Raw genomic sequence first — 7,496 nt, 5'->3', positions numbered from 1 at the left:
CAAACCCCTTTTGAGAAACGTTCCACTACCGTCATCACCACCGTGTGCCCCTCAGACTTAGGCAGGTCAGTAATGAAGTCAACAGCCAGGTGAGACCACGGACGTTCAGGAACGGGTAGTGACATGAGCTTCCCCGACGGGAGAGTCTTTGGGGTCTTACATTGAGCACACTCACTGCATGATGCCACTACCCGATGTATATCTGCCCTCATCCCCTCCCACCAATATTTGGGAGAGAGCAGATAGTACGTGCGGGCCTCACCTGGATGACCCGATGCCGGAGAAGCATGAGCCCAACCGATGATCTTCTCCCGGAAAGCCCCTGGGACGTAGACCTTGTCCACAGGGCATGATGGGGGCACGGTGGTGCGTTTGAGGGCCTCGTCTATCTCAGTATCCAGGTCCCACTGAATTGCCACGACGGTGACACCCGATGGCAGGATGGGTGCTGGAGCGGTCTTTCCCTCATCCACAGACTGGTGAATACGAAAGAGAGCGTCCGCTTTGGTGTTGCAGGAGCCCGGACGATATGAGATTATAAATCTGAACCTGTCGAAGAACAGGGACCACCTAGCTTGCCGGGGGTTCAGAGACTTGGCATTTCTCAAACTCTAGATTCTTGTGATCCGTTAATACCAGGAATGGGTAGGCAGCACCCTCTAACCAATGACGCCACTCTCCGAGTGCCATTTTGACTGCTAGGCGCTCCCTATCCCCTACCCCGTAATTCTGTTCGGCCCCCGTGAGCTTCTTTGAGTAGAAAGCCACCGGATGGAGTCTATCGTTCTGCCCGTGATGTTGGGAGAGAACCGGCCCCACCCCGGTGTTGGAGGCATCCACCTCGACCATGAATGGTTTACGGGGTCGGGGTGACGCAACAGCGGGCCGACGTGAATGCGCGTTTGAGCGCCTGGAAGGACGTGATGTGCCGGGGAGCTCCTTTGAGTAACGACGTTACCGGGGCTGCCAACCTGCTAAAATACCGGATAAACCGTCTATAAAAATTAGCGAAATCTAGGAACCACTGGACCTCCTTAACGGAGCCAGGTGACGGCCAGTCCAAGACTGCCTGGACTTTGGTCTGATCCATCTAAACCCCCCGCTCGCTGATAATGTACCCTAGGAAAGGGATCTCATGGACGTGGAACACGCACTTCTCTAATTTAGTGAATAGCAGGTGGGCCCTGAGCCTCGCCAGGACCAGACGAACTTGACGGATGTGCGTATAAAGGTCGGGGGAGTACACTAGAATGACGTCCAGAAAGACCACTACGAAGCATCCTAGGTAGTCTTTCAGGACGTCATTTATGAAAGCCTAGAAGACAGAGGGGGCGTTAGCTAACCCATACGGCATAACCCGGTACTGGAAATGCCCTGGTAGTCATGAACGCCGCCTTCCATTCGTCCCCCTCCCTGATACGCACCAGGTTATACGCACTGCGGAGATCCAATTTCGTGAATATCTGGGCTCCCCGCAGCTGCTCGAGAGCGGAAAGCACCAACGGCATAGGAAACGGGTACCTATTGGTGATTGCGTTGAGAGCCCGATAGTCTATACATGGCCTTAACCCACCCCCCTTCTTCCTGATGAAAAAGAATCCCGAAGCCACTGGAGACTTGGACGGAGTGATGTATCCCTGAGCTAAAGCCTCTGAAATGTAGTCCTCCATTGCCCTTTCTTCTTCCCCCATAAGGGGGTAGATCCTGGCTTTAGGTAAAGTGGCCCCTTCTACCAGTTCTATGGCGCAATTGTAAGGGCGATGGGGGGGAAGCTTAGCGGCACTGGACTTACTGAACACATCTCGCATATCGTTATACTCCGGTGGCAGGACTACCACATTTTCGGGCTCGGAGCTCGCTACGGAGGTAGACATGACCCTAAGGGGAGCTAGTGTAAGGCACTTGTCATGACAATAAGGGGACCAGGATACAATCTCCCGTTCAGGCCAGGAGATATGAGGGTTATGCTGGCTCAACCAGGGCAGACCTAGTATCATCTCATGCTCGGAGACAGGTAGAACCAGCAGGGAAGCCACTTCCTGGTGGAGGAAGCTCACGGCAAGACAAAATCCCTCAGTACGGTGAGTGATGGGCCGAAGACCCATGGGCTGTCCGTCCAGGGCGGTGACGCGGAGGGGCTTGGGGAGCGGCACGGTCGGGATCCGCAGACGCTGCGCAATGTCAGCTCGCAGGAAGCTGCCCTCTGCTCCACAGTCGATCAGTGCTGAAACGACAAGAAACTGGCTCTGGTAGGAAACCATGACTGGCAATGTAACCGACCGGGAAACGGTCCCTGGACAGGCAGACTCACCGCCTTGGCGCGAGGGGTCCCTTCCTCGCGCTCCTCTGTGAATAGGCAGGATTTCAATGGGAGTCGTCGAGGACAGGCCTTCCTTCCGTGCCCCACAGCCCCGCAGTAGTAGCAGAGTCCCTCTCGGCTCCGTCTACTGCATTCTTCCTTTGTGAGGCCCCGGGCGCCCACTTCCATGGGCTCGCAGGTCGTTCCTGCTGACGACGTCAGGGCAGTTCGCCCCTCTGAACCAGCGAGTAGGTCTCTACTCTGGACAGCCGGACCGGTCTGCCTTCCCGGCCTGGCCGCTGAACCCCCAGCTTCCGAGAACCTGGGGTTAGTAGGACGACCAAGAAGCTGGTCTAACCTAATAGCGAGCGCAATAAGCTCATCAAGCTCAAGCGACTCACCCCAGCATGCCATCTCCTGCTGCAGACGCGGATTAAGTCCGTTGCGGAACAGCGCCACCAGGGCCGGCTGGTTCCACCCGCTACCAGCGGCTAGCGTTCGGAACTCCAGCGCATACTGGGCTGCCGGCTTGGAGCCCTGCTCCATCCGCAGCAGGAGATCACCCTTAGTGAGCCCCTCTCGGGGGTGTTGGAACCCCGCCTTGAACTGCTTCAAGTATTCCGAGAAGGGCTTCTCACTGAGGTCTCTCAGGTGGCTGTGGCCCAGTCCAGAGCTTTTCCAGCAAGTCGGGATACGAGAAAGGCGATCTTCGCCTGGTCAGTGCCGGTTGGGTGATTATTAAAGAAAACCGCACACTGTAGCAAGAACCCCTCACAAAGCTCTGGATCGCCATGGTACGTATCCGGCTTTCCAACCGGATACGGGCTAGGGGAAGTCGTGACAGGGCTGGGAGGACTAGGGGGCTTCAACGAAGTCTGAACCAGATTCGTGAGCCCCTGGATGCCACCCACTAGTTGGGCGACTTGTTGCTGCTGATCCGCCTGTTGCTGCACCAGGCGACCAACCGTCTCTGACACACTCTGTAACGTGTGTTGCTGCTGCCTCAGGAATTGACCCTGGGTGCAGACAGCCTGACCCAAGGCCTCCATCCCCGCTGTTCGGAGGTGTTCGGCAGAGGATTCTGTCATGATCCACTCGGTCTGACAATGACGGGAGAACACTCGCAGGGGATGGACCGAAGCGAGGAGTTTATTGATAACAATAAACCATAAACAAAACAGAAATGCAGCACCAATTACAAGGGATAAGGAAGAACTAAACAAAACTGTTACAAACAATACTGGGCAAACAAAAGGAACACACCTGGGGCTGGTAAGCGACTAGGGCAGTGCTAGCTGCCAGGGCTGAGCCAATACCATTACTCAGAAACATAAACCTCCAAGCCTAGCCTGGGAAAGCTATGAACTAGGACATATAGAGTAGCGCTAGTCAGGCGCATTGGACTTACTAGACTTGAGAGAGTGAGGAGTCAGCCACCAAACCTAGATGACTGTTCCGGTCCGACGGTGAGGAGAGCTAACTGCTAAAACAAGCTGGAGAGTCGCTCACTCCTGGAGCTCCAGGACCCCAGCTTGCTGAACCGAAGAAGCCTGGCGAAAGATCGCCACAGACCTACATTAGCTCCGTAATGGACCCTGAGGCAAGAGCAGCCTAGCTAGTTAGCTTCCCCTGCTAAGCTAGCTAGGTAGAGAGAGAGTCCTCTTGTACAAGGATGCACTCTACAGACCAGACCGGTGAATACTGAGTCTATACCGTTAACTGAATAACCTGGGTGCATGTGGTGCACTAAGGGTAATCCTCGGCAACCAGCAGCTGGCACTAGCCCTACTTGCATACACAAGCCCACAGGTGTAACACATTAACCAAACAAAGAATAGTCACCTGACAAACAAAACCAGAAACCAAAATGGCGACGAGGGGCGTCAACCCGAAAGTCCATTTAAAATAAAAGTCCTTCCATGAATAAACATGACATGGTACATTAACAAATAGTTCATTCTTTCCTGTGAGCCATGGCCCGGGACCGCCTCTGGGGCGGGCGCGGCAGCGCGGGTGTGACATGTACTTGTGGGAGAACAGATGCTCCCAGCTGAATTTGAACCAGCAACCCTGGCAACGGAGGACCAACACCTTATCACTGTGCACAGGCAATTGGTTGCACCCCTGAAAACAATAAAATAAAAAAGGCAGGAAAACCAGTCAAAGGAGACGCCAAGATGGCGTAGCTCAGACTTAGGATAGTTAGCTAAACAACTGATGAAAAAACAAATGAACCTCTCTCTGGAAAGGGAACTAACTGAAGTGGCTCTTAAAACAAAGGAACTGAGGTTCAATGTTTCTCTTTAGCTGTGCTCTCTTCTGCTTTTTTCTTTCTTTTTCTTCTTTTCTTTGATTGAATCCATACGGCGCGTGCCCTTGGACACTACAAAGCCCAGAAATTACACTGTTGAGGAACTACAAATTTTCCTGTTTGACATACAGGCGGTTCTCCAACAAGAGTTGGAGTACTCGTCTGACATGCCCAATGTGTTCTCAAGAGATTGGCTGTAAATAAGGATGTCATCAAGGTAGACATACACATAATGACCCAGGGCCTCCCTAAGTGCTTCATTTATGAAAAGCTGGAAGACTGCTGGAGCGTTCATGAGCCCAAAAGGCATGCCCAGAGGGGATAATAAATGCAGTCTTCCTTTCATCCCCCTGTTTAATACATATCAGATTGTATGCACTGCGCAAGTTTAGTTTAGTAAATATGGTGGCTTGCTGCAGTGCCTCAAATGCTGTAGACATAAGTGGCAGGGGGTGGCGGTCCTTGATGGTGATTGAGTTTAGGCCCTGGTAGTCGACACAGGGGTGAAGGTCACCATCCTTCTTGCCCACAAAGAAGAAGCTCACCCCTGCAGGCGAAGGTTATGGGCGAATAAAGCCTAGTTATACTGCCTCTTTAATGTACATATCCATGACTGCACGCTCAGGGGGTGAAAGTGCAAACAGTCCTTGTGGTGGTGTAGTGAGTCATACTCCCTGTGGGGAGGCAACATTTGGACCTTCACCTTACTAAAAACCTCTTGGAAGGGTCCCAGTATTCCCGAGGGACCCCCTCAAGGCTCTGTGTTTCTGGGCTTAGGGCGGTTGGCCCTCCAGAAGGGGGCCTTGGACTGCCCAGACAATGGCCCCTGCATCGTGGACCCCAGACAAACACTGACTGTGTGGACCAGTCAATGCGGGGGTTGTGCTGTTCTAACCAGGGGTACCCCAGCACTAATTGCAAGTGGGGGGCTTGAGTTATATATAGTAAGGGGTTCTTGCTGTGGGAGGGCTCAAAGTGATTGGTCCAGTTCAATGAGTAATGGGTCCAGAGCCCAATGACCAACCATCAATGGCCATGACAGGTAAGGGTCGGTCCAGGGGTTCCACTGGCAGTCCGAGTCTTGCTGCCAAAGAGGCATCTAGGAAGCACCCCACTGCCCCCAAATCAACAAAGGCTAACAGGGTGGCTCGGTGGCAGGGGCCCCATGACAGGCTTGCCTTTAGCTGGAGCCCTGAGGTCTTTGAGGTTATCCATGGGCTCCTCTCCTCTCAGTGGGTTCTGACCTGCCTGGTGGCTGGACTAGGGTAGATGGCTGACCAAAGCATGAGACTCACTCTCTCAGTCCAGGTCTCACTGACGCATGCTAGTGTCAAGCCTGATGCACACATTATAAAGACCTTCTAATGTAGATGGTAGATCCCAAGTGGCGAGGCTCGTCCTTCAGCCTGCCAGTAAGCTCCTGCAAGAACACAGCTTGAAGTGCTTTGTCATTCCAACCACTTTCAAAAGCATAGTTCGCCACCGAGTGGGAGCCCTGGGAAAGCATCAACAGGTGGGACGGCACTTCCCTGCCTCCGACTTTGTTATAAAATGTACGCCGCATGGCAGTCACAAACCCCAAGCCAGTGGCACAATCCAGGGAGCCTTGCTCCCACAGGGCTGTAGCCCAAGCCAATGCCTGCCCAGTTAAGAGGGAGATCATGTAGGCTACCTTAGATCTCTCTGAGGGGAACCGAGAAGGCTGCTGCTTAAATACCAATGAGCATTAAAGCAGAAATCCCCTACAGCCCTCTGGATCCCCAGAGTACCTTTCACAGTTTGCCACGTGAGAATCCCCACACTCCAGGGCAGGCACAGAAGGAGAATGAGCTTCAGTGGATGCTGCAGTAGCTGCCTCAGTGGGCAGGGTGGGTGGCGCTTCAGCACTGGGCTGAACAGCCTTGATTAATGCAGACAACTGCCGGATCATCTCCTGCAGTAGCTGCTCATGGTGCCCTATGGTGGCACCCTGGCTTTGCAAGGCTGTTTTAAACTGGTCCAACTCTGCTGGGTCCGCGTTGGTCACACCTTTCTGTTATGGCATGGTCAGGGAGCAGGCCCAAGTGCAGGGAGAACAGTTGCTCCCAGCTGGATTTGAACCAGCAACCCTGGCAATGGAGGTCCAACACCTTACCACTGCGCCTACTGCCATATTGCGATTGTCAAACAAAAAAGAGAAGCCATTTCCTACACTCATGAATATTTGTTTAAAACTATTGATAGAATGGTTGTGGTTATCTCCTCTGATGACTAATGTGTGCCAGATAACTGATCATGTCTGGATGTAAGTGAGAACCACAGATGGGTTTCCTGTGGAATTTATTTTCATTCACCTTGCCCAGTCATCCAAACTCCATCCCCCTCCTTATCTGTTTATAAAACTGACACAATGAAATTGCCTCATTCCAGAAGATAAGATCATCATCATCATCTTCATCATCCCCTGCAGCTGAAGACGCAGTCATGAGAGGCTGGTGTGGTTCTCTCCTCCTGGCTCTGCTGGTCATCCTCTACCTTCAGTCCTGTGTGGAGGGACAATGTAAGTTCATCCTCTGGTTCATCATTCTTTCATCTCTGCTCATCTTTATTACCTAAGTTAATGACTGTACATTTAATCACAGTCCAATTACATTCTTAATTACTCTATCAGATTACTGCAGATTTAGAAAATGTAAAGAAATATATCAAATTTCATCTTCTTCAATTTAGTCACTGTTTTCTACTTATTATTTTTATGTTCACACAGATGTAAATGCACCACAGAAATGCTGTTTTAGTTTCCAGAAGAGAACAATTCCTGTAAAACTCATTGAGAAGTATGAAGAAACCAGATCTGACTGTACAAAAGCTGCAGTGATGTGAGTCTCCACCCCCGTTCTTTATGAA

Source organism: Salminus brasiliensis, chromosome 9, assembly GCF_030463535.1.
Source record: "Salminus brasiliensis chromosome 9, fSalBra1.hap2, whole genome shotgun sequence".
In the NCBI taxonomy this organism is placed as follows: Eukaryota; Metazoa; Chordata; class Actinopteri; order Characiformes; family Bryconidae; genus Salminus; species Salminus brasiliensis.
The sequence above is the reverse complement of the archived record's forward strand: the minus strand, read 5'-3'. Positions refer to the sequence as shown.